At 44.3% G+C, this 27,158-nt stretch overlaps 1 protein-coding gene across 12 annotated transcripts in view; it reads left to right on the top strand.

Annotated features, from left to right (window-relative positions):
* Positions 1-27,158, top strand: part of KCNMA1 (potassium calcium-activated channel subfamily M alpha 1) — a 722,449-nt gene that overhangs the window by 336,134 nt on the left and 359,157 nt on the right. The gene's annotated exons all lie outside the window — the stretch shown is intronic.

Raw genomic sequence — 27,158 nt, 5'->3', positions numbered from 1 at the left:
CTCTCTGGAGGCTGGGCCCCGCGGGAGACTGCTCGAGGACAGAATGCATGAACAACTCTGCCATAGCAGAGCTCTGTCTCCCCCTCTGATCCCCTGGGCCCTGCGTAGTCTACAGAGTCCCGCACCATGTGGATTTAGCTGACAGCATACGAATACACATGTGCACACACTCACGAGCTGTCTTGCTGTGAGAACCGACAGACTGAACACCAGGAAAGGCTTTTCAGACCAACACCTGGCTTGACCTCGGAAGGGCAAACAAGTGTCATCTGCTGGAAGAGTCTTAGGTGGAGGAGGGTCAGGGAGAATATTCCAGACAGAGGGAGTGGCATTTGCAAAGACCTCGTGGGGGGGTGGAGGAAGGCATATCACACCTGCATCACAGAGGAAGGGCCTGTGGGGCTGGCGCTTGTGGAGGGGGAGGAGCCTCATGCCAGATGTCACAGCAGTGATGGGGGTCAGACCCTTACTGAGTTTGCTCTGCTATCCTGTCTTGAATGAGGAGGGTAAGGCTTGGGATCTGCCCTGGAATGGAGGTGGAGAAAGGTTGGGGAGAAAGGCTGTGATAGGAATGGGAAACAAGGGTTTCTAACAGCATATTTTAAGGAGAGTGGCAGAAGTAGCCAGTGATAGGGTTGGGAGACTAAGGCCTACCTTCCTGCTAAGCCCTGCCCTGAACTCCTGGTCCCTTTTACAGCATCAGTGTCTCAACATCTAGGTTTGGGGTGTCTTGGGAAAAACTCCCTCAGCCCTCCTCACCAGCCCCCCATCCTAGACAATGACGAGTCTATGTTTCTGTTTTTATAGGCTTGCTTACTCTGGACACTTAATATAAATTGAATCATGTAATAATATGGTCTCATGGGTTAGGCGTCTTTCACCTAGCATACTGATTTCAAGTTGTATCCACATTGTAACATACATCAGTACTTCGTTCCCTTTTATTGCTGCCCAAGCACTTCTTGGCGCCCTGAGAAGAGTATCCATGAGCAGTCACCAGTTCCAATGTGTGGTTAGAACAGGGTGTTACAGAGTCAGTGATTACCTTTAATTCAATTGGACCTCAGTGGTCTGGATCAGGTCAGCCCAGACATGGGCCTCCTACTTTCTCTTTTGCCCTGTTGAGTAACAGCCATGCTCTACCTGCCCATTCCTGTTACAGCTCTGGGTCTTGAGGTGTGAGTGTTCCTTCTATCAAGGGCCACCATGGATGGTTGTATAGGTTGAGCACTGCCCAAGGGTGATTAGCTGAAGGCACAAGAAAGGGCTCAAATACAGTCCCATATGCCAAGTCCCATATGCCAACTTAGAATGGAGCTATGCCCATCCAGAGAAGGAGTTTACCTTTTTCTAACCCAGAGCTTTGTCAGGGCTCTGGCAGTTTTTTGGTTGGCATTCTGCTCTGTCTTTGGTAGGTGTCAGAGTTGAGGTCTTGGGCCCAGGTAATATGCCTTATATTTGAATTAACAAGATTTGGGTATTGACAGGATAGAGGATAAAGTTACAGATATTTTCTAGTTTATGGATTTTTTTCCCATAAGAAAAATATCCCCTGCCTTGTGTTCAGAGATCTACAGCTCTACCACGAGCAAAGGAAATTTTCAACTTTTCTGTTTTCTCCTTCAGTTCTCTTCTGAGTTCTAACATCTCTTGCTGTTCCCATCTGTGTTTCTAACTTTGGGGTAGAGCACTTCTGAGGTTTGATTGGTGTTAAAAATTAATTTTCACAGAAAGGGTATAAAAATCACGACTATCAGTTATCAGAATGAACATGTGTTAAAGCTTTTATTCTACTGAATCAATGAGGGAACCCGTTGAAAAGAACAGACACGTTTATAGGTCAGGAATAATAGAAGAAATGTACAAATGAAAGCAAAGCTGTTTCCTCTACAAGCGGAGGGGGAGTCTGTTGAACCTCTCTTGGACAGGCCAGAGTTTCCATGGCCCCAGCCAAGAACTGTTTGCATTGCTATCACGTATCCACAATTTACAGAATGGTAAAAAATTTCCATACAGTTAGAATCAGATAGCCCGAAGAAGTATTCTCTGGTCCAACCATGCAAATTTTTCTATGACGGCACACGTCTTCCCCTGCACTGGTGCTTTGGAGCGTCTCTAGAACATTGGTGAATTTAGATATGCCTTTGTTTTTCTAGTTGAAATTTCAGTATGAGAACAAGATTTCCTTCAGATTTCAAATGGACTTTGGTCTGTGATATTCTTGATTGGAGGAGCAAGAATCTGGACATTTTCAGACACTGTCTTTGGTTGAAATAACAAAGGGGAGATGCACTCGGGGCTTAGAGGAAGGGAGAAACCTATTAGACCAGAGGCTGGGGACTTAAGGCCTGGGTTTTCTTCTTAAAATCATGACACACTCTTTATGTGACCTTTGGGCTTGCCATTTATCTCCTTGCCTCTCTGAGATGGGAAAATAAGTGTTATTTGTAAAGTACGTTGAGCTTCCCTGATGAAAGGTACCAGTTAACTGCAGAGTGGTATTATTAATTTGTTCAGCCTTGCCCTTTGTATTCCTGCTGGGATTTTGATGTTCTGGGTAGATTTGTCTTCCATCTCTTCTCTCTTCCCACCATTAATTTCCACTGTAGCAGGTGGGACCCTCACCGTGAGGCCAAGGATTTTCAGTGGCTGCTTTGGGTATTTCTTTTGACTCCAAAAAGATCTGTTATAAAAAAGCCTAAAACATCTGCCCTGGTTTCTTTCCTTTCCTTAAAAATGTTTAAGTAAATAGTAGATGGGATAATTAATTCTAAATGTAGTAGAGCATCCAATAGTCTCATAAAACCTGCTATAAGTTCACAATTAGTCTTGTCAGAGCTTCGTGTTCATCGGCTGTGCCAGGCACAGCTCCAGTGACCCAGTGTTGCAGGAGGAGGGAAGGAAAATGCTGGAGCTTCCAGAAAGAAAAAACAAAAACAAAAACAAAAACACAACAAAAAAACCCCCCAAACCATAAAGGTGTGGGAACATTCCTGAGATCTGAATATCCAGAATAGACTCCATTGCTGTTCATTACGAGGAGGTCTTCAGCACTATTTTCACTCTGCGGGGGGGGGGGGGGGGGGGAGTAATAGCCATTTATATAGGAATGTCCTATCCTATTTGCAACGTGATATGTTGTGTGTCTGCTCAGCTTCACTTCTCGAAACTGACAGTGGAAAGAGAAAGAGTGGCTGGAAGACTTATTTTTCCTTTAAGCTATGACATTTTATGACTTAATATCCCTCAGTTTCTCCCCTGAGTTGAGATCATATTCTTCTACAGATCAAGGCGTGTGATTCTTAACTTCTACGACACCAAATCCTAGATCCCTTGCTTGTACCATTGAGTACCTTTGGGTGACCCAGTATGAGAGGGAAGATTACTTTTGTCTTCCCTGTCATGCCAAGTTTCTGTAATACTCCGATGAGGCTGAGGTTTGAAAACTGCTTTGTTATCTCTAGACAAATGGGGGCCTGGGAAACAACAGGGCACTAGATATTTGTTGCTTTTCGGGAGGCAGCTCTAGGTCTCAATTACACTTCACACATTTATCACAACACTTATTTTTGATACATTGTTTCCCCAGCCAGTCTAGCCTCACTGCTCCTCTGCTTCTCAATTCCTAAGGTTTTTTTATTTTTTTATTTTTTTTTTATTCTCTCCCACTGATGCTCTATTTAACCATAACAATCTGATATGATTGTCAGTCTATTTGTTGGGTATTCATTTTGTCTCCCTGTGAGACATACATTTTTGTTACAGGAGACAATCCTATTTTATGTTTCCTTTTTGTCCTCTGTAACACCTAGCAGGTGGCTACTGAACACATTCTTTCCAATTTCCTAAATGCACATGGCATTGCTAGACTTGCACCAAGTTACGTGGATTGTCACGAAGTTCTAAAACAGAGTGCACTGATTATATACATATAATCAGCAGGACTGACTTGAGAAATAAGCCAGGCTCATTTTTGAAAGGGGGCACACACAGTGGTGATCTGCCTGGATGGGCAACTCCTGGCATTGATTAATGGAAGGGTATAAACCTTTCATTGTTTGGATGGAAAGAAACCATCTCTCGCATTCTTTTTCTCCTTGGATGAACTGTTAGAAACTGAAGGATCTCAGTAGTCCATGATAACTGCAGACTTTTCAGGTGGTTGTGAACACCAGCATCCTCCCACTGACCCACGGTTAGGGTCATGTGTAGAAGCAGGGAGATGAGTTAGAAGGACAGTGTAACAATCTGGAGAAAGATGATGGTGTCTTAGACATGGGCTGGTGCTCTGGGATTTGGGAGAAGTATGATGTGTTAAGACTATTTAGAATGAAGAGCCAGTTGGGGCATCTGGGTGACCCAGTTGGTTAAGCCTCTGCCTTCGGCTCAGGTCATGATCTCAGGGTCCTGGGACCGAGCCCCGCATTGGGCTCTCTGCTCAGCAGGGAGCCTGCTTCCCACCCCCCACCCACCTGCCTCTCTGCCTACTTGTGATCTCTCTCTCTGTGTCAAATAAATAAATTTAAAAAAAGAAGAAGAAGAAGGAAGAGCCAGTTATATGGATAAATGATCAGGGCCATTTTAGTGATTCCAGAAGTCCAGAGGATGAGTCCTTAGAGAAATGCCCCTCTCAGTCTGGAGATACTTCAGTCCCAGGAGGTGAGCTAGCAGGGACAGAACTTGGGTGCTGGTATCTCTGTTGTAGTCAGTCCCAGCTTCTCTGATGGGTTGGCATGTGGACCATGTGATCCTTTTAGCTAATTCCTCTCCTTGGGGAGATAACACCAATCATTCAAAAGTCTTAAAAATGCATGGAGTATCTGCATAGTCCCCCCATCCTGGCCCAGTCACATCATGGAAAAGCTACCGGGGTGCAGACTCTGCATTTTGCATGATTTAGCCTCTTTATTGGGAGGGGCCCCAGAACCTGAACCCCTAGGAGCAGAGGTCCAGAGGACATTCCTTCTGGTCAGGATCTGGCCTGGAGCACAGCCCAGAAAATACTGCCAGGGGATGGAATGGGCTGTGTCCATAGCTCCTCACCCTTCCTGACCTCCCTTGAAGAGGGGAGGGCTTCTTCCGGGAGAGGCAAGGACCTCTCTAAGGCAAGGATGACTTACTGAGAAGGTCTCAGCGGGTCCCAGGGCAGAGATGAGGAGAAGGGATGAACCGTGGAGCCACCAGCTGCGTCAGGAAGAGCGGCAGTTAGAAGAATCCCAGCTCTGTGCCATTTCCTGCAGTGGGATGTTGGGCAAATGGCCCAGCAGCCCTGGGCCATGGTTTCTTTTGCTATAAAGTGGACATAATAGTAATAGTAATAATTTCTTTGTGGAGATTAGATATGTTACTATAAGTTAAATATTTAGGGTAGTGCCCAACCCAAAAGATATACCATATACATATTTGCTACTATTAATATTATATTATTAATTTATCATATAATATATTCTATATATTATGCTAAGATATTATAAAGTTATTATGTAATTAGTCTACTCTCAAGCCAGACCCAGTCACTAGCTTTTTGATACCTACCACTGTGGATTTGGTTCAGGGTAGTTACGGGTTCAACCTGTGTGAATCCCACAAGGACCTCACTCCTAAAGCCAACACTCCGCTTGAGTTCCTACTCAGCCTGGGTCTGTGCAGAAAACTTCACATCCTTGGACCACAGACCTGTAGTGTCTGTTTCAGAGGGGAAGACAAGGAAGCTGAGAGGGTTAATAGACTTCCTTGGGACCACACAGGTAAGATGAAAATCAGGTTCCCCATGTGAAAACCCCACCCCCTCTCCATGAACAGGGGTGGTGTGTGCAGGGGCTGTGGGGGCAAGTGTTCCCACCTATCTGCTGTACACCCATTGCTATAGGAGGCACTCCCAGGGAGTTATTCTCAACCAGATCAAGATTCTGAGTTTGCAGATCTGGGGTTAGGCCTAGGGATCTGCCTGTTAGCTGGAACCTCTGGGAGCTTCTAGCACAGGGGGCCTCAGAGCATACAATAGGCATCTTGGTGGAAGGTGTACAAGGGGTGGCTGCTGAGGGGTCTTATTATGGAGGTAATTGTCAAATTGAACAAAAACGCATGGCAGGCGTTAATTCCATGCATCGCTGCTGTTCCCGCTCTGAGAAGCAGCCCGGTGAACCAGTGAGGCCCATGATACACGTGTTGTCCGTGGGGACAGGAGTGGCCAGGAGAAGCTTCGTAAATAGAGCCCCACAAACGGGTCGGATTTGTGACTGTGGAGGTGCGGAGGGAGGACAGTGCATAGGGGCCATTTCAGAGGTTCAGAGGTGCAAGGAATTACATGTGGCGGGCGGCTGAGTACTCTCCCTGGCACTTTCCCGACTTGCTGCAGTGAACTGATGGCCTTTTTCTGCAAAATCAGTGGCTTTTCCACAGTGTCTTCCTCAGCTTTCACCAGAGCCCCCTTGGAAATGAGACGGAAACCAGCATAACCTTTGGTAAGACACGTGGAAGAAAGGGGATTGTGTAAATGGGTGGGTCCTTGGTGGGCGCCATTTTCTTTTTTCTCGTGGCAGTGTTGCATGTTCCTTTCACCTCCTTCTTGCCCTTCTGCCAAGTGAAGACGGTTCTCAGCAGTGTAGCGTGCTGAGAACTTCCTGCAGAAGTCACTGATGTCCATCTGCTTTGGGGGTTTTGTTGTGGTTTTATAAGTCTTGTGCTTGTGAGTAGCTTGTTGAGCTGTACCCTCTGCGGGAGCAGCCATGGGGGTCTATGACAAATTGAAGGCAGACCTTCTAGGCCTTCTCCATCCTCCACGTCATCCAGCCTCTTAATTTTGCCTTTGCTTCTTCTTACAGTAGTGCCCCAGACAAGTGAATTGCTCACCGGGTCTCAGGTTCCTCTCTTAAAATGCAGGCCTAGTGCTAGATGTCTTTGATGATTTCTTCCCAGAGTAACATTCAGCCACTTTTTTCAATCCATGGAGCCATCCTTGGTGTTCCATTCTCTTGGCTTTGAGGACTTCTTCCTAGGTTAGCGGTACTATCTGAGCTCACTCTCTGAGTAAAGGGCCAGATTCCTGGGTGCATTCCCCGTTGAACCTACTGCTCAACTAGAAGTAATCCCGAAAGTTGAGAAGGGAAACCAGATACCCAGGGCCATTCCCTCAAACCTTTGTCCATGAACTTTCCATCAGTAAAGGCTTCTCTGTGGTCAAGCCTTTCCATATAGGAAGAACCTGCTTTCGGTATAGTTTACCATCTATGACCATCCAGCAACCAGCCATGAAAGAGATTCTCAGATGATAAGCCCTCCATACACATGATAATCATTACCCAAGGTTTTGTCCTGAAGCGTAGATCTGAAGAGGGACCTTACGATTCATCACTGGGTGTGAAGTGCCGAGGATGCAACAAATGTCACCCTTTCGTCTAGAGGGAGACAGTCTCCTAGAATGGTGGACATTGAGGCAGGACAAGTCCCACAGCCAAGCTCCCTTTCTCAGCCTCTCTCCCTGCAAAGCCCACCATGAGCTTGCCTGTGGCAGTGAGGCTCACCGTCCAATAGAAAGGAAACCCAAGGGGCACTTAGCCTTGGCTAACAGACCAAACTGAGCTCCATTTCCTCTGATAATTGGTAATTATCAATCACCTGCATTCTTCCCAAAGCTGTATACATCCCTCTCTTTTGAAATCTCTGGGACAGCAAATGAAGCCAGGATTAGCCAGCCAAGGTTTGTGATGCCTGGTATGCTCGTGTTCGTGTTCTTGGCTCACGGGCTGCCTTTGCTGGGATGAAATAGTGGGCCTTCCACCGGGCATGGCTCAGCAACTCTGCTAGTGTCTGTGCTTTATTGGGCAATAAATTAATACAGAGCCCTGCCAAGGAAAGAGATAAATGGATAGGACAGCAAACACATTTTTAACAAGGAAAATGGCTTTGTTTCTCAGTAGCATCATTTAAATGATTAGCTCTGTAATTGCGTAGGCTCCTTGATTGGGATTGGGGGAGGGGACCCTGATGAAACCCATCTCTGGGAGGAACTGTGTGGGCACCCTCACTGCCTGTGGGGGTTTCACAGAAGAGGAGGAGGATCCTGGGTCCTGGGAGACGCTTGCATTTTCGTCACGAGTGACACAAATTCTGCCTGGGTTTTAAGCCTATAAATAGCGTGTGGTTCACGGCTGGCTGTACCTGCAGGCTATAATCAGGATAGTCACACTTGAAGGAGTTAGGAGAAATCTTTTATGATTTGTCATGGTCGTTAACTGCCTCCTATGGTTAATAATGGAGAGAGGGAATGAGAAAGGAAAAGATAGACTCTGAGAGGAAGCTCCTTGTTTGTAACACCAATCTTGACAAAGCTCAGAAAAATGCTAGACGTCACCCTAATGTCACGACTCAAGGAAAGGCAGCAGAAAAAAGAACGCAAACCCTTCCCTTTCTTGTACGGTCATGTAAACACCTGCTTGTGCACGTCTTGTCATAACTAGTTTCTAGAAAGGGTCCTCTCCCTACCAGATTATCAGCTGCGTATGGGGTCTCGGTCCTTCGTTCTCTGCAATATTCCTTGTGTTGGGAATGTTGCCCAGCATATAGTAGGAGATCAATAAATGTGTGTGAATTAAAGAAATGATAAGTGGACTGTTTTCCACTCCCCACATTCAACGCATTTTTCCTTCGCAACTCAATTACACTTCCACCGGCTACTTCCTGACAGCTCTCTTTCCTGAATGACCACTCTCTCCTCTGCTTCCTTGATTAGTGTGGTACTTTTCTTTTTGGATGAAAAGAATTGGAAATTGAGTCCTTGCTTTGGACCATCTTTTCTATTGTTTCAATTTGACATTAAACTCTTAGAGTATCGATCTCTTTTATATCCCTTTCACAAACCTTTTCAGGTTGCTATAAAATTTTTATCTGCGTTTCTGTAGGAGTAGATGAGTTGCAGAAATGTGAATTCAATTTATCTTGCAAGTATAATATCTTATCATAATAGACCCTTCATGGAATAAGTACATCAGAAAATAATTTAGCCTTTATGGGATTTTTTTTTCCCCCACTTCAGATGATTGGTCTGTATGCTTAATCGCTCAAGAACTCAGCTTTCTGTAGGAATGGAATTTATGTTTGCATGCGATCAACCTCCTGATTTTTGTCATAGAAAGACAGGAGGAGAAAAAGAATGGGAGGGAGGCAGAGGAAGAGTACTAAAGAGAGAAAGCAAGTAGGGATGTTTGCCAATACCCGTAGAGTACTTTAATATAAGTTTTGAGGGCTAATTTACAATTTACAGCTGTCTTATAGAAAATATTTGCATCAAGGAGGTGCCATAGGATTTGAAATTGGGGAAGAGGGCTGACCAATTGGTGTTGCTTCTACCTTAGGGGGGATATATCTTGGTGACTTCTGATAAAGGGAACTTTGCAAGCGCTCTTGTCTCTGGTGTTTTTAATGGTTCCATGTATTTCTTCTTGGTAGGGGGTTTAGAAGAAAAGGCAGCCCTTTGCCAAGAAATTGCTTTATTGGAACAAATCATTTGCAATAGTAGTGTGTTTACTGAGATAAGTGCCATTTTAACTGTAGCGTGCTGTACCCCTGGCAAAGAATCTCGAAGATGACTCAAAGCTTTTTTGAAACACTGCCATATGATTAAAGAAAAGTGACTTAATGATCTAACATTTAGCATTATTCTGTACTAGTTTTACTCCTAGACTGGAAAATAGTTACAAAAATAGCTTCATTTAATTAGAATGAGAAATATCATACAGAGAGATGTATGTATTTATGTATTTGCTTCATTTTGCAAATTATGATCTGCAGAAATAGTCCAATATGTGTGACCAAGAAGATTAATTGTGGGGACTCTGCTTGGTCCTTCCCATTCATTTGTCAACACGTATTCGTTGAGGATGTGCCTTATGCTGAGCGCTAAGAGAGCCAAGGGAGGAATGTTAACACTTAGGACGCAACTTTAAGGGGTTTGTCGTCTAGATGAGGAGACAAGGCACATACACAAAAATAGTTAACCATATATATTGAGTAGTATGGAATGGAGAGTTCTCAAAATATGAAGAATGAAATATGCTTTGGAATACCAAGCAAAGGGAAGTTGGGGAATCTATACATCATTGGAGGGAATTCATTCATTCATTCATTCATTCACTCAATTATTCATTCATTCATTTATTCACTCACTCATTTATACATTCTTTCATTCTGTGATTCTATATAACGCATTTACTATGTTCCATCCAGCAACCTGGGTGTTGGGATTATAGCCAAGACAAAACAGACAGGACTCTGTCTGTACAGAGTTTCTCTCTTCTTGAGGTTAGACAAGCAATAGACAAGTAGGGAAGTAAATAAGCAAAGTGATTTCCATGTATAGTAAGCCAGTGAGGGAAATGAATCTGAGTGAGGGGACAGACCAGTGCTGTGGGCACCTGCAGACACATGCACACTCACTTGCACACCCAGGATGCAACTTTAGAATGTGTAGTCAAGGAAGGCTTCCGTGAGGAGCTGGCCTGAGCTCAGGCCTGAATAAGGAAAAGGAGCTTGCAAATGTGGTGGAATTCTGTCCTTGCCTTGAAGAACCAGGAAAGTATGATTTGGAGGATGGGAAAGGGACAAACATTGTATAACATTTCAGACTATCTGAGTTCCTTTTCTCCTAAGGTATGGGTCTGGAAGGCTCTGCATTAAGGTAAAACCTCAGTGAATATTCTGGCAGAAAGCTGGTAGCTACTGACAGGTGAGAAGTTTTTGTGTGTGTGTGTGTGTGTGTGTGTGTGTCTTTCCATAAGATCATTCTGGAATGAGAGTTATTGGTGTGCTCAGTGCCAACCGGCAGGCGTCATGCTGGAAAATTATATTTAACATTTATTTATAGAGCATTTACTATGTGGAAGACACTGTGTTGAGTGCTTTACAAATATGAACTTATTTAATCTTTATAACTCTTTGAGGTAGTTGCTCTTCTTACCCTCCTCTGACAGATACAGGAACCAAGCCATAGGGAGTGACCTACTCAAGGTCACATGGCTGCTAAGTGTCTGGGTCTACAGTCCAGCCCTTAACCACTGTGCTTCCTCTCTAGGAGAGGAGGGATCACCCACATCACTCAGAACATTGCAAAGTGTCCTCATCCGGGATTGGTAGAAAGAGAAGAGGGACCTTTTTCCTTGGTTAAGGGCTCTAGAGCTCCACTGCCCAGCAGAACTCTCTGTAAGCATGAAAACCGTCTCTCTGGGCTGTCCAATGCAGTAGCCACCAGCCTGAGTCTGTTAAGCACTTGAACTGTGACCTAGTGGGACTGAAGGACAGAGTCTTCAGTTACATTTTATTTTAAAGTTAAAGTTAAATGTTACTTAACTTTGGTTCATTTCAATGTGAACCTTGACACCAAAGCAATACAAAATATTTTTCTGTTAAACACAACTGTGTTGTTTCACTAACACTCATTTGCACTAAATGCCACAACTGTTGTATCACGTAAGACACTGTTGTATTGTAGGTGTAGTGGGCGCACACAGGTTGTTTCTAGTAACCCCTTAATGACTTTCATTATAAATAGCATGTTGATGTAAAATGTATTTGACATATACGGGGTTACACGTGCATATCACTTAATGTAAATATCACTTAAATATCACTTAAAATGTAAATATCACTTAAATTTTTTTTTTAAACATGTGGGTACTAGGCAATTTAAAATGACAGATGTAGATTGAATTCTATTTCTGTTGGTTGCTGCTGGCTTGAATTTCGCCCTCAGGCCACTCTAGAGGGTGGTTGGTCAAAGGGAAAGAACCTATTGTGTTTTTTGTGGACACTGAGCCATCATCCTGATGACCAGCCCTCCATGGACCCCCAGGACCTCACCTATTCATTCCCATTCCCAGGGACCAACGTGAGCTGTTGTGACATAGCTTTGTGGGAGGCAGACATTTGTGGGAACTCATACATTGCACATAACCTCCATTTTGCTTAAAAAAAAAGGGGGGTGTGTGTGGACATGTTTGGAGGTAAGGGATCTTTGATCTTTGAACAGGATCCTGCTCATGTTGTTCTGCTCTTGCCTGTTTCATGGCCAGAACCGAGGCCTGAATTGCTGCTGGGAGGAAGCAGCTGTCCACCCATCCCCTCCGTTGGGGCCAAACCCTGCACCTGGACCCAGAGGTGCCAGGGTACAGGGAGTCAGGTGGCTCTGCTTGCAGAAAAACCACCTGCCAAGACACTCATGCTACTGAAATCCCGGTGGCAGCAGATGGTCAATCAGTGCAGGCCGCTGGCTCAGGCCCCTTCTCACATACCATCTGTGTCCCCCATAGGTGTGGGATGCAGCAGCCTCCCCGTCCGCCTTGGTATCAACAGGGGTGGTGGGCGTGTGGGAGAGAGGTGGAGCTCCTCCTCAGCAAGACTGAGTTCACTAAGGACTATCTTTCTAGAATCACTCAAGTGGGGATTTGGAGGAACCAGATGGTTTCCCCTTTTGCCAATGCAGAGCCCTGACTGCCTGCATTGGGCTTCCATCTGCCCAGACTCCTGACTCATGTGGAATCTTCCCCTTCCCTCTGCCTGGAGAGTCTTCCCACCCACTGCTCAGGTGACAATCATTCTCATATACATGCAGTGTGTGCTTTTACTCTGCTGCACATTGGAATTAACTGAGAAGCTTTATTTTCTAAGACAGCAGACAAATGCTGATGCTTTTTCCTGCCTCCCAGGGAGGCTGGTGTCATTGCTTTGGGGTATGGTTTGGTGATCTAGGTTTTATAGGAAACAACAAGTGTTGGAGAGGATGTGGAGAAAGGGGAGCCCTCTCACACTGTTGGTGGGAATGCAAGTTGGTGCAGCCACTTTGGAAAACTATGGAGATTGCTTAAGAAATTAAAAATAGAGCTTCCCTATGGCCCTGCAATTGCACTACTGAGTATTTACCTCAAAGATAGAGATGTAGGGCCATCTGTACCCCTATGTTCATAGCAGCAATGGCCACAGTTGCCAAACTGTGGAAAGAACCAAGATGCCTTTCAACAGATGAATGGATAAAGAAGGTATGGTCCATATATACAATGAAGTATTATGCCTCCATCAGAAAGGATGAATACCCAATTTTTCTATCAACCTGGATGGGACTGGAGGAGATTATGCTGAGTGAAATAAGTCAAGCAGAGAGTGTCAGTTATCATATGGTTTCACTTATTTGTGGAGCATAAGGAATAACATGGAGGACATTGGGAGATGGAGAGAAGTGAGTTGGGGGAAATTGGAGGGGGAAACAAACCATGAGAGACTGTGGACTCTGAGAAACAAACTGAGGGTTTTGGAGAGGAGGGGGGTGGGGGGTTGGGTGAGCCTGGTGGTGGATATTAAGGAGGGCACGTATTGCATGGAGCACTGGGTGTGATGCATAAACAATGAATCTTGGAACACCAGAAAAATAAAATTAAATTAAAAAAATAAAAAATAAGATCTTTTAGAAACTTTAAAGTTCTCCTTTTCATAAGGGAACCAATGCATTAAGTGGATGTTTCTCCAAATGTGTCAAAATTACAGGGAGAGGGGAGTACAGTGTGCTTGTTGAAAATGCAGAGTTCTGAGTCATCGCTCAAGCCTTAGGAATCAGGATATCTGGAAAATTTTCAACAAATATTTAACAAAAACAGAATTTATGACGAATAGCCCCAATGGATCACAGGTACCCTGTGATGTCAACATCACTGTATTAAATCATTAACAACTTTGTATGGCTTTTTTTAAAATCCCTTGTGCTTTTTAAAAGGGCCAAGGAAGAAGGCTAATGCAAAATTCAAAGGAAGTAATCTCTAATGATTCTCACTGTTAAATTAAGACTTCATAAAAGAATTTTCCATTATGGGGCATAAGACTGGAAAATATGCTGATCATGTATACATAAAGCAGTAAACATGCTATTTCCTTGGGGATGGGAGAGATGGTTGTTTATGGTTTGGGGACAAGGGGGGGGGTCAGTGCTTACCTTTTTTGTCCCCATTTGGTGTGGGGGAGGGGTCTACTATCATAGCTATCCAAGAAAACCAGCCTTGATGCTTCTTTACCAAGGAACTCTGAAAGAGCTGATGGAACTCTAGAGTTCCACCAGGTGAAGGTTTGGGGGATACTAACAACCTCATAAGCTAAAATTCAGGAAGTACCTTTGGTGTCATGGATTAAAAGAACAAAGATAGGAAGTCAAATCTGGATTGGAGGCCCAGCTGTGCCTATCACACTCACGTTTAAGCTCCCTGTGCCTCAGTTTCTCCATCCTCACTATGGAGATTACCTTTTCCTTCTTGAGAACAGTGGGTTCTCCTTCCATTTAGTTCAGTGTATTTGACCCTAACACCATCTTGGTCTCTCCTTTCACTCCGCAAGCATCAGTGGGACAATGGTCAAGAAGCTTTGGATGTGCTGTTTTCTGCATGTAAAATGTTTGTCTTATGCTAGTTGACATCTTCTTATCCTTCCTCCCTGGGGAAACTGCCTTGAACCTCACAGTCGAGAAAGCTCTCTACTCCTTTTCAGACTCCTCTTTACTATGTACAATTTTTGCTCTCTAGTGTGACCGTGGGTTGAGTGTTTATCTTTCCTCTAGACCGTAAGGTCCATGGAGGCAAGAGCCCTCTTTGGTTTTCTGCTGTATATCCAGGCTTAGCACAAGGTGTGGTATACAGTAGTCACTCAATAAATGCTTATAGAATGAATGGCTGGATGGCTGGTTGGATGAATGGATGGAAGGTGGAGACAGAGACACGAGTGACACACTGCTTGCCCTTACAGAGACACGGGCAAGAGACTGAGAGGAAAACAGGTGACAACAATGAAGAATGAGAGAGTGCTTTGGGAAAGTCTCCTCAGAGTCTTTCAGGAGTTGCCTTCAGTGAAGCAGCAGATGAAGATAGGGAAGGCTTAGAGTTGCCACCTTGTCTGCTTCTGAATGACTTGATTTTACAGTAGAAGAAATGAAGGAAAGAAAGAGAGAGAGAGAGGAAGGAAGGAAGGAAAAGGAAGAAAGGAAAAAGAAATGAGGCCTTAAAAAAAAAATCCAATCACTCTGTGTGTAATTGAAACAGCATTTTAAACAACATCTAGAATGGGAGCTTCAAATGATAACTGTGGCTGCTTCTGGAGAGAATATGTCAAGTAGACCTGCATTCTTCGGAAGGCTGGTCAGCCCAGAGCACACAGGAAAGCCAAATTAGTGCCAGAAATTTCTGGCAGGAGGTGGAGCTTGAACCAAGGGAATTGGGTCTGTCTTTCCTCGGTCTTAGACATGTCTGGGAAAAATGCACAGAAGCATGATCTTTGGTTCTTTTGATTTTGGAAAACTTGTGGACAACTGTTGTTTAGCACCACTTCTTTCCAACAAGAAAGGGAATTGTTTATCAATGAGATCCCGTTTTCCATTTGTGGTACTTTTTGATTACTTTCTTCAGAAACAAGTCTCCTCAGCCACACCATTACAAGTCTCCTCAGCCACACCGTTACAAGTCTTGGCTGAAGTATGTCTTCAGAAATCTAAGCTTATGTATCAGAAATGGGAGTTTTAATAGTTTTATCAGCAGTAGTGACATATCTAAATTCATGACATACCTTCTTATGGAGAAGATATATCAGTTTAATTAAGAACAAAACCAAAACATGTTGTTGGCATTGTCCAGCACATTGGACTAGTGTACAAAAATGATTTTGAATAATATTTCAAGAGAGAGTTCTGGCCAGTTTTCTCCCTTTTAGAAGCCTTCAAAATTTACAGATATTTTAAGGGGATTTTGTCCAAATAGCACAGACCCAAACAACCCATCTAAAATGTTTTTACACCCATACTCAAAGAAGACAGAATATCTGGAAAGGACTGACTTTTGGAAATTTTTTCTGATGGCCTAAAGCAGTGATTCTCAAAATATGGTCCTTTAACCAGCAACATCAGCATTGCCTGGAGGTTGTTAAAGATTCAAATTTTCACGCTCCCCCAGACTTACCGAATTGCAATGTCTGGGATGAGGTTCAGCAATATGTGTTTTAACATGCCCTGTGGATAGTTCCTATCCATACTCATATTTGGAAACTACTCTTAGGCTATAGCATAAATGTCTGGAAAGGCTTTTGATGCTGGGAACCTCATCTTGGCATCTGTCATCCTCCTCTGCATAAGAATCAAAAGGAGAGTTCAAGTTCTATAATGCAGGACCATTCTCTCCTATTCTGTATCCCGTGCCAGCTCACCTCAGAGTCTGTAGTGGACACTTGGTAACTGCATGCAATGAATGAATGACCGGGTAGCTGTGGAATGGTGTGGGTAGTTCAGAAAAATGAATTCTTGTGCATAAAGATTTTTTTTTAAAGATTTTATTTATTTGTCAGAGAGAGAGAGGGAGAGAGAGCGAGCACAGGCAGACAGAGTGGCAGGCAGAGGCAGAGGGAGAAGCAGGCTCCCTGCTGAGCAAAGAGCCCGATGTGGGACTCAATCCCAGGATGCTGGGATCATGACCTGAGCCGAAGGCAGCTGCTTAACCAACTGAGCCACCCAGGCGTCCCGAAGATCTTATAATGGAGTAGACATGGAGGGGAATTAAGTGATCAGGATGGGGCTGTGCTAAAATACACAGCCAGATGATAAGAGCCCCGAAACCCCTGAGAAGGTGATGGTTCTCCCCCACATATAAATAGAAAATTTGGCAAACCCATACAAAGACTTAAGGACATCTGCCTCAATTCTGATTTCTCCTTGATAACTGTGTCAAAGGGAATACAAAATTCCTCCCAAATTTTTGGCTCCCCTCTTGCTGAAGACAGTCTGTGTGCCTGCTCTGCCTATAGAGAGACTGAAGTAGAAAGGAGACCTGAACATCATACATACACGTCCTTTTCCTCCTTTTAAATGGCCTTGAATATACAACAAGTAGCATTACCTAGGCAGTCCTCTTTCTCCTTGTTTCCCAAGAGCGATGCCGAGAGAGGCAGGAAAGCTATGTTACCTGACCATGTTCCAGTCCCTCCAGCCCTACCGCGTGCCCCATGCAAGTGGAGTTTGTGGTTTTTCTATTTGGTCTCTGGTGAGCCAGAGCTGTGGTTCCGCTGTGTGGCATTATTAGCATCTGATCGTCCTCAGGCCACGGGGAGATGCGTGAGATGTTGCAGGAAGTAGGGCGGCAGCTGGGGCTGTGGTCCAACCTTTCTAAATGAACAGTGATGGGGTGGGGTGGGGGCCCCCTCCCCCACCGAGGACAGCCATAATTGCACGAGTTGAGATGTGTACCACTGACCCTTGCCTTCTGATTTTCCGTGCTGTTGGGACGGGAATGTGTGAGCATGAGGAATGCTATCTCATGAAGATTTCCACTTCCTTCAAGAAAGGCAGCTTGTTTGTAGGAGTACCACAGTAAATTCAAAAAGAATTTTTTCCCAGAGGTGAGGGAAGGAGGGAGAGATGTCAGAAGTGGACAAGCTAGTACCTTCTCTTTGGACACTAGGATCTCAACCTACCACAAACCTTAGCACAGGGGGCTTCCTGGTTTCATTCTTATCTAGATGGCGTTTGCCAAGGTCAACCCCTTTGTTGTCAGCTGTTGGGTCTACAAAAGAGGAAAAACAATATGGTGCTTTGGGAACCAAGCACATGAACATGAGCCTTTATGGTCGAGCCTGGCAGGGCATAGTGGGGCGGGGCACTGATTTTGAAGGTTTGTCAACATTGGTGTCAATGTTTTATTGTCATTTGAATGATTGTTTATCATCTTTGACCCACTCTTGACGTGCAGGGCCTTTGGTGGCCCTGCTTTCCAGGTTGCGTTGACAATCTTTTTTTAAAAGCAACACTATTGGTGGCAAAATGATTATTGTAAAAGATAGAAAGTTTAGATTGTTCTAGGGGTGACTTGAAGGTCCTATTAACCCACTAAGTGGCTGTAACTAAGCCATTGCTACAGTTTGGCCCTGAAGTTCAGACCTTAGGGACCAAATGTCTTGTGTCCATGATGTTATCTTTTAGAGGTTGTTACAGATTTTAAAATGTTATAAGCCAAAGGTGTACATTCTTTTCTTTTCTTCTCTTTTTTCTATTGTGGTAAAGGATATATTCTTTTAAAACTCCCTGTCATATCTGGGACTTTAGCTACATTTACCCAAAGACATATTAGGTTCTGGCTCTAGTTAGAAACCCTGATCCCTGAGAAGTTCATAGTCTTCTTTGTGTAACTGTAATAGATGGGGCTGAAAGTGGGAGGGGGAGGTGGGGACTCCTGTAGGTTCCCTGCGGCTCGATAGGGATAGATTCTGGAACCACGGGGAAATTCCAGCTTACTAAGGAATAAGATCAAACATCCCAGAGAGGCAGGAGTCACATGTATGTAGTAAAAGTTTCATACAGGGCCCCACTGCCATTGAGAGGAGAGATATTAGTATCCCTCTGGAAAGACGATTCTGTTTCTTTTGAAATTTAAATATACTGATAGATTTTTCTTGCAGAATCTCAGAATTTTTCTTCTGTTTTTTTATTGTGATTAACGTCATGTAAGATTTGTCATTTTAGCTACCTGTAAGTGTATATAGTTCAGTAGCTTAAAGTACTTTCACAGTGGGACGCCTGGGTGGCTCAGTTGGTTAAGCAGCTGCCTTCGGCTCAGGTCATGATCCCAGTTTCCTGGGATCGAGTCCCACATCTGGCACCCTGCTCAGCGGGAAACCTGCTTCTCCCTCTGTCTGCCACTCTGTCTGCCTGTGCTCACTCTCTCTGACAAATAAATAAAATCTTAAAAAAAAAAAAAAAAAACCTTCACAGTGTGGTACAACCATCACCGCTATCCATCTCCAGAACTTCTTGATCAATTTAAACAGAAACTCTATACATATTAAACAAGAATTCCCTATCCCCCTCTCCCCTGCAGGCTCTGGCCACCACCATTCTACTTTGTGTCTCTGTGAACTTGACTTCTCAAGGTTCTGCATGCAAGCGAAACCATGCAATGATGGTCCTTTTGTCTGGCTTATTTCACTTAACACAATATTGCCAAGGTTCACCCATGTGGCAGTGTCTGTCTGATTTTTTTCCCTTTTCAAGGCTGGTATTTCATGATACATATAGACACCATTTTGTTTATCTGTCCATCTATCAGTGGACATGTGGGTTGCTTCCAAAGCTGCTACAAATTTGGGTGTACAAGTATGTTTTTGAGTCCTTGCTTTCACTTCCATGTTTGCCTTCAGTATTCTGTAAGAAAAGGACGGTTTGAGAAGGAAGCCAAAGATGGCCATAAATTTAGTCCTTGGTGATGGTAAGTGGCAACTGGTGACTGGACAGTTCTATACAAGTTTTCTCATCTTATGAATATAATTAAGTTTAAAATCCAGTTGGCCAGACCCTCATGCACTTAAGCCAGACAATTTCCCCACAAGCTCATTAGGGTCAAACTTGGGAGCTCCACCAGCAGATAGAAATTTTCCCCCAGGATTTTCAGTAATTAGACAAGAAAGTTCTCTCAAACTTTAGCCCTCGAATGGAAGGCTTTTTATCAAGCTTGCCAGTTTATCAGTTTAATGCTGTTCATAAAAATATGTGAAAATCAGGGGCACCAGTTTGGCGCAAGGGGTTAAGCTTCTGCCTTTGGCTCAGGTCATGATCTCAGGGTCCTGGGATCGAGTCCCACATTGGGCTCTCTGCTCAGCAGGGAGCCTGCTTCCCCCTGTGTCTCTGCCCGCCTCTCTGCCTACTTGTGATCTCTTTCTTTCAAATAAATAAATAAAATCTTTGAAAAAATGTGAGAATCAACCTTTTAAGTTTTATATGATGCCATGGTATATAAGATTTTCGTGTCATTAAACCTCAATTATCAGGAAAGTTTTGGCCCAATGTTCCAATTGCTTTTGATCCTTTCAGTTTCTTGTTTTCATTTATAATAAATTGGGGCTTTTAGAGAAGCACATTTAACTCTTCTGTATATTTGTGTTGTGCAAAATGAAATGAGCATGGTTAACGAAACCCAAGATGTAACACTGTTGACATCTCCATGGCAGTAGGGAAACACTGACCTGCAGAAATACGCACAACTTGTGCCCCGGAGTTATAGCAACATGGTCCCTCGGGAGGGAAGAGATTGCGCAACTGATGTATGATTATGCCCCTAATACTTCCTTGGGGAAAATTAAAAAAAAAAAAAAAAAGAAGAATCCAGACCCTTGATATCTATTCCATATTAGTCAAATTCTCCTCTCCCCGCTGAAAAAAGCTCATTATTGTGCTTAGTCTGTTTGCCAACAGATGTGTGATTTACAATAAAATTGTTTTTAGTAGTTTGCCTTAAGAAGGAACCCTATTATTTTCCAGGATTTTGGAATGGTCCTGAATGGTCCTATGGTCATTCTGAAATTACCTAATTTGGAAATGGGCAGAGATACATTGCTAGGAATGTGATTGGTTAATAAATATTGATAGAGACCTAGTATTTGTGATTAATGGGTAGAGTATCAGTTTATCTCTGTGTCCCTTGCAGTGTGTGTGTGCGTGTTTCTGTATTCATGCATTGCTTATACATTAATATTTACATTATTTTGTGTATTACTTCCTTCTGACACGTACTTCACTTTGTTTTCACACATTCCCAGTCCCGATCCTAATTTAAATTCTCAACTTCTTCCTGTAGCACTCCTGATATCTGCCACCTTATAATTGAACCTGTCTTTCAGAGAGACAAAGTTTCCCTCACTTCTTTGTAGGTGGCTTGTTTCTTTATAGCCCAGGGACCCCTGAACACTCTGGGACTCCATAGCCTCTTCCTTCTTGGTGCAAAACCTTTTCTCTTGAGGCTCCTGCCATCCTGCTGAGTCCTTACCCTGTCTGACCTCCCAGATGCCGACATCCCATTCAGGGTGGCTCCATCCCTGACTCCTCCTTCCTTCCCCTTCCCCCAGCTGCAGCCGTCCCCTTCCGATCTGCACACTGATCCTCCTTGCTAGCCCCCTTGCCTCCCAGTTCCTCGACCTTCTAAACCGTGATGCTCTCCAGTCGCTCTCCACTCCAGCCATGAGTCCCTTGGATCCTGCCTTCATGGGAACTATACCTCACCTCTTTCTGGGGTTTTAAGCTCCAAGGTCTTACTCTGTGAGGGTCCATGTCCTTCCAGCTCTCTTTTGCTTTCATTATACCCAGTGTCCAAACATATTCTCCTGACTGTTCTCCAAATACACATATATTGATTGAGACACTTTGCTAGCTTCTGGGAGTTTAGTGATGAGCAAAAATGGACAGGCAAACTGTCTTCATAGAACTTGCAGTCCAGCGGAGGAGAGAGGATTTGATCAAGTGATTGCACCAAAAAATGTAAAACTTTTGCCATGCTAAGTGCTACAAATTACTGTGTTCATGGGGGGACTCTCTGCATTAATGGCAGGAAAGTGGCAGCAGAGCAGAGATCTGAAGGATGAATGGTTTATGAATAGAGGTAAGACTTTTTGGAGGACTTGTGCAAAGGTCCTGTGGTAGTTGGGGTGGGGAGACACACATGGTGAATAAGAAGACCTGAAATTTCAATTAATTTCAGTCTATAGCAGAGGAAAGGGGCCAGGATTTGCAGGGTCTCATAAGCTGGGATTTTTTTTTTTCTTTATACCCAAAGCCATGGAAGTCATTTGGAGCAATTTAAGGGGTGGGAAGTCCTCTCCAAATTGTATCTTTTGTCCTAACAATCCAGTCTAGTCTGTAATGAGTATGGCTTTAAGTATTGCATTATTGGAAGCACCAATTTAAATGCTCCCAAAGGCATCAACGTTTTCACTAGGCTTCTGTACATTTGTATAAAGCACAATTTTACTCTTATCTGGAAATCCCACATATTTTATAATTCTAAATAATAACTACTGAAAGCACTTCTTTATTCTTTTATTCTTTCATCTTGAACATATCTGTACTTAAACCGTTGTTTGGAGTCTTGGCTTTCAGTGAATCAACTTGCAGACTTTTTGTATAAGCAGTTCATAAGTCAAAAGTAATGTGCCAGAATGTTATTTTGGAAACTTAGGGGACCTTTGGATGTTTAAATGGCACTGTCAAAATATTGGTTTTATATTTTACAAATCTTTTGTTATTTGGGATAACAAAAATACCTTTCTTGGTAGCAAGATCATGTCTTCTCTTGAGAGTGGTTGAAGGGTGAGGAAAACATTAGTATACTGGCAGACTGGGAAGAAAAACATATCCTTTTTTTTTTTTTCCTTAAGAAAAAACTGATATTCAGAGTGTGAGCTTCTTTGGGCAAAACCTACAGAAACGTGGGCTTTTCAAAGATTCACAGAGGCAGGAGGAAAGGAGACTGAGCGAGACCTCCCCCACTCATTTTTCCCTGTAGCAAGAGCAGAATGAGGCACGGAGCCACGAGAGGGCCAGCCAGTGGCCCCTCTAGGTTGTGTTGTAGTTTCGTGCGATGGCACCTGCTTGAGCAATTGATTGTGCTACAGGACACACAAAAACCATGAATCCGAGTGTCCATCGGATTCCCGCTTACGATTATCTGAAAGAAACCCTCTAACCCAGATTAGTGACACGCATAATGGCCATTGTGCCGAGTTACAATGACATACAAATGTCATACAAATGACATCTCCTTGGCATCAAAGAACGCTGCCTTCTCCAGCCAAAAGTTTTGAGTTCTTTCACTGTGAGCGAAAACCTACTTAGGTCCTGATCTCATGACCATCTGTTCCAAAGGCCCATTTCACAGGTCAGGATGTGGAGTCCTGGAGGTGTGAAGTGATAGGCTCAAGAGCATACAGCTTATGGGGGCAGTGGGGATTCCAACCCAAGGGGGCCTGTACCCTCAATGCCAGGAATCTGTCTGCTGATGTGCTGGTGCCTGCCTTTCCCGGCAGCAGACTGGTGGAGTGGGGGTGTCAGGGATTTCCGTTCTTCTCCCTGGCTTTTCTAACCTCCCCTTCCCCTCCCGCTTCGGGGGTCTGTGCTGGTAGTGGTGTTGCTTCTGGGTCCTCTCCTTCCTTGGACATCCCAGAAATGTCCGTTCGTATGTGAGGCATTTATCAAAGCCACAGGGGACACCTTAGTAATTTCAACTTCTGGATTCCATGCTCATTGAGGGCAAAGACCAGGCCTGACTTTGCTCTTTTTGTTTTCTTTTTCCCTCTTTCTCCCTCTGGGCTTTGTACAAAGGGGTTCAATAAATGTCTGTCGGAGCTGTTAAATTCACCAGACCAAACATTTTAATTTGGAGGGTGGAATGATGTTATCACTCATAAACAAAACATCCCCACATTGTTTTGCCTTGGGAGTTCTCATATCTATTGTTTTTATATAGTGAATTTTATTGTATATAAATTATACCTCAATAAAAAAATAGTGATGTGCCTTTGGGATTATAGGTAGAAAATGGTCCATTTTTGGAGGGGTCGCTGCTGCCAGTGACTGGCTAGGCCCCAATTAAATGTGCAGAATCATTAATTAGGGTCATTTGTTCTGCTGGGACCTGATAATGTATAAAACCTGCTCAGGAGAGAATTAATCCATCCTCTTCTCTGTCCTTTCTAGAGTACTCCTAGCATGATTCTCAAAGCCTCCAGGCCTCATACATATGTTCTAATGGGCTAATTGTTAAGGCGACATTTGTAAATTAATCTCTGACTTGAGCTAAGTGGTTTCCCCTAATGGCTTTAATTCAGTGACTCCCATTCTTGACCATATATCAGATTCACTGGTGGAGCTTGTGAAAAGATAGAGGTGCCCAGCTTGCCCGTCCCCCCAGCTGGCCACTCTCTGGTTCCAGGGCAGGGGGAAGGCATCTCTGTTTTTTAAGAAATGCTACTCCCAGGAGGGGATTGTGATGGGAGCTGCCTTTCTGAGCCTTTGCTCCAGTGAGTGTCTGGAGGCCCTCGCAGACTCATGACTAGTGTCTACTGAAAGCACTTGGGTCGAACTCTAACAACTTGGAAAACCAGTTTCTAGCACAGGCAACATGTCCAAGAGCCCACCTTCCTGATTCATTCATTCTGTGTTCATTCTTACTGGGACTGTCCTTTCCATGGAGATCCTCAGTGACCTGACAGGGGATATTCTGTGCGTTGCCATCCTGCTTTCCATTTTCATGAACTTTCTGAGACATTTGAGAGATCTCCAGGACCTGCTGGAATGACCATCATGAAAATATCTGTGAACATCCCCTCTCTGTGCTCCATTTATCATCAGGCTCCTGGTGCCAGGTGTTATGGACAAACTTTTTTTTTTTTTAAATACAATGCGTGTCTGTATCTGTGGGTCTTTTCCTGATATTCTTCTGTGCAAACACATGTAGTGTTTGACCTTCCATTTCTGAGAACAGATAACTCAAGGGTACCCTTGTTTCAATGACATTAATCAAATCACTTTTGTTAGGTATCCAGCACCTCCGTAAATATCGCTCAGTACTTCATATCATCATGTAGCATGAGGTATTTTTTTTGTCAACCTAAGAATATGGTGGCTCGTCCCATTCCAGGTAGCCGTGATGATCTGGGGACCCCAACCTGTGAAAAGCTAGGAAGGCTCTGGCGGAGGTCAGCGCACAGTGTGCCTTGAGAGGGAATGCTCATATTGTCCCACATGTCAGACTGTGTTTACAAGGTCTTGTTTGCAACAGCTTTGTGAAGTGCTTGGTTATTGGAAGGGGTCTTCTGTGACCCTGCTGCTGGAGGGCTAGCGCTTCTCAATCTCAGGTGTTGTGCTTCTCGTGGCCTCATTTTACCATGTCCCTTGGACTAAGTGCCTTTTATTCCTGGGACTATTGAGGCACATGGAAGGACTCCTAGTGGCCTCCCCCCTTACTGAAGGGATGCTAGAGTAGCCAATACAGGTATGGAGAAGGGACACATTGAGAACAAAAATCATATTGAGACAAGAGCCCCTATGGTTCCCACCCATTCTTAACTTCTCCCATTTATATCTCTACCTAGTCAATACCTCATTGCAGATTGACTATACGTTTCCTGTACAACCCGGCACAAGTTGCATCATCGCGTAATGTAACATAGGTTACTATGTAAGGGTTACTCCACAAAGGAGTATGTTTTGTGACTCCAAGTGGACTTTTTCCCACTTTTCCTAGGGCCTCAAATATAGCAGATGTGAAATAAATACTTAGATAATTATTTCTGGGTGCTCTATAACATAACCACTGGCATTTAGGCTAAATATCTAACCATTGTTTGCAGTTGGACCTAATTTTTTCATATTTAGAGCAGGGTTCTGAGACAATGGGCGATTTGTCAGAGTGAGAGAGAGGTATAAAGGATGGAGAGAGAGAGTGCTAGTCCTTTGCCAGGGCCTTGTAGAAGACGAATCTTTGTTGGAATCCTGTTTTCATGGTGTAAGCCAAGGAGCTGATGCATTTTCTGTAGTGCTTGGATCCAGGTTGACCATGCAATCAAGCCTGACATGATAAAGAGCCATTTAGCAAGTTTAAAAATCACATGCCTAGTTGCCTTAATCCTGAGAAGTTGGTCTGCTCCCCGTTGATCACGTCAGTCGTGGAGGCGGGTGGGTGGAACAGTTGGACACCCTGTGCCTCAGGAACCAGGCTTCTGGCCCACCATGTGGACCCAAGAACAGGCTCACTCATCAGGATCTTCAGTTCTTGGAGGTCATTTGCCTTTGGATTACTTTCCTCCCTTGCCCTATCAGAGAGGTGCTGATATTTGAGTTTGCATCTTAAGAAGCTAGCAGGAGTCCTCCCCTCCTGTCACTGGCTGATTTGCTTAAATAAGCTGCACATTATTCCCCGTCACAGAGGCCAAGTGAAGGCAGCTGGTACAAATCAGAGTCGGCTACTTGGTCTGGCCCCCCAGTGCTGGGAAATCCTCACCATTGCAGGAGAGCTTAGATTCTGAGCGTGTTGCATAATGATGTAGATGCCATTTGCAAGGGCTTCCATCCTCTTTCCTCCCCTCTCCCCTACATCCCTGCCCTTCCCTCCCCTCCCCTCCCCTCCTTGGCCCGTATAGCCTGCTCTGACCAGCTCAGGATTCACACACACACACACACACACACACACACACACACAGTCCAGCCAGCAGAGATTAGTCTCGGTCAGCTGTTTATGAATGAAGAAGAGGTCCTTCCCCTGTGTCCTGGCCACACCCCTTCCCTTTGCAGCATTTTGAGAATGAGGTCGGGGCCAGGATCTAACTGCTTATGTCTCAGAAATAGCAACACAGATCAAAGTTAATCTGAAGCTATTTGTTTTGGTGCCTCATTCAGATAATAGAGGGAGGAAAGCCAGGCTTGTTTATGTTTTTGTTTGTTTTTGTGGATGACTTTTACAAAGAATGAATGAGTGAGTGTGAGGGGAACGTCTGGGGTGAGCCTGCTGGGGGGATTAGCCCCCGGAGAGATGGTAATTGCCCGCAGCAGACTGCAGTGCTGCCTTGGATTCAGTTGCAGCGTGGTTTAGTTTTTGAGACAAAATGGAAGAATTAAATAAGCCCCAGTGGTGTACTGCTTTACCACTTCCTCTCATAAGGATAGTCTGTCAGGTGCTGTGAAGCTGTGTCTTCCTTGCGCTGTTTGTCACTGTCGGTGTTTACTGTGCGGTCGGCCGCCTGTCCCGCAGCTCCATGGGGCTCTGCAGTGTTTCCAGCGAATGCCGTATGTAGATTTCATTTCCGCTCCGCTGCTTTGGTGCACACACACAGTACAGATATGTGTGTGTGGTCCTTTCTCTCTCTCTCTGTAACACACACACACACACACACACACACACACACGGCTTGACCATGCCCAGTCATTACATAAGCTGGGATTCCTCTCTCTCCGCCAGCTGCTACCAGAGAGATGGCAATATGGAGATACTCAGAGGAGACTGACACTTCTTTCCTTCCAAAGTCCCTTTAGGAGATAGCGTGTCTGAAAGGTCGTTGCTGCGCCCTGGCACTGTGTCTAGCAGTGGTGTTGACGTTTGTTTTCAATCTTCGCATCTTTCTTATTTCTGAGCATCCATTTAGATGCCCTACTGGTCTCCACTGTGAAAGACTAAATAAACAAACTGGGCTGGAGAGAGGGGGCAGAAGTGTCGGTGTCTGCCTCAGCGGCGACATATGGCTTGGATGGGCTTCCATGTGACAGGTAGTCTTTGAGGGAGATGCCAGACTGTCTTCTAGATCAGCAGGCGTTAATTCTGAGTGAAGAGTGTAAACAT

Source organism: Mustela nivalis, assembly GCF_964662115.1.
Source record: "Mustela nivalis genome assembly, chromosome: 2".
Classification (NCBI taxonomy): Eukaryota; Metazoa; Chordata; class Mammalia; order Carnivora; family Mustelidae; genus Mustela; species Mustela nivalis.
This window is presented reverse-complemented; position numbering and strand designations above follow the sequence as displayed.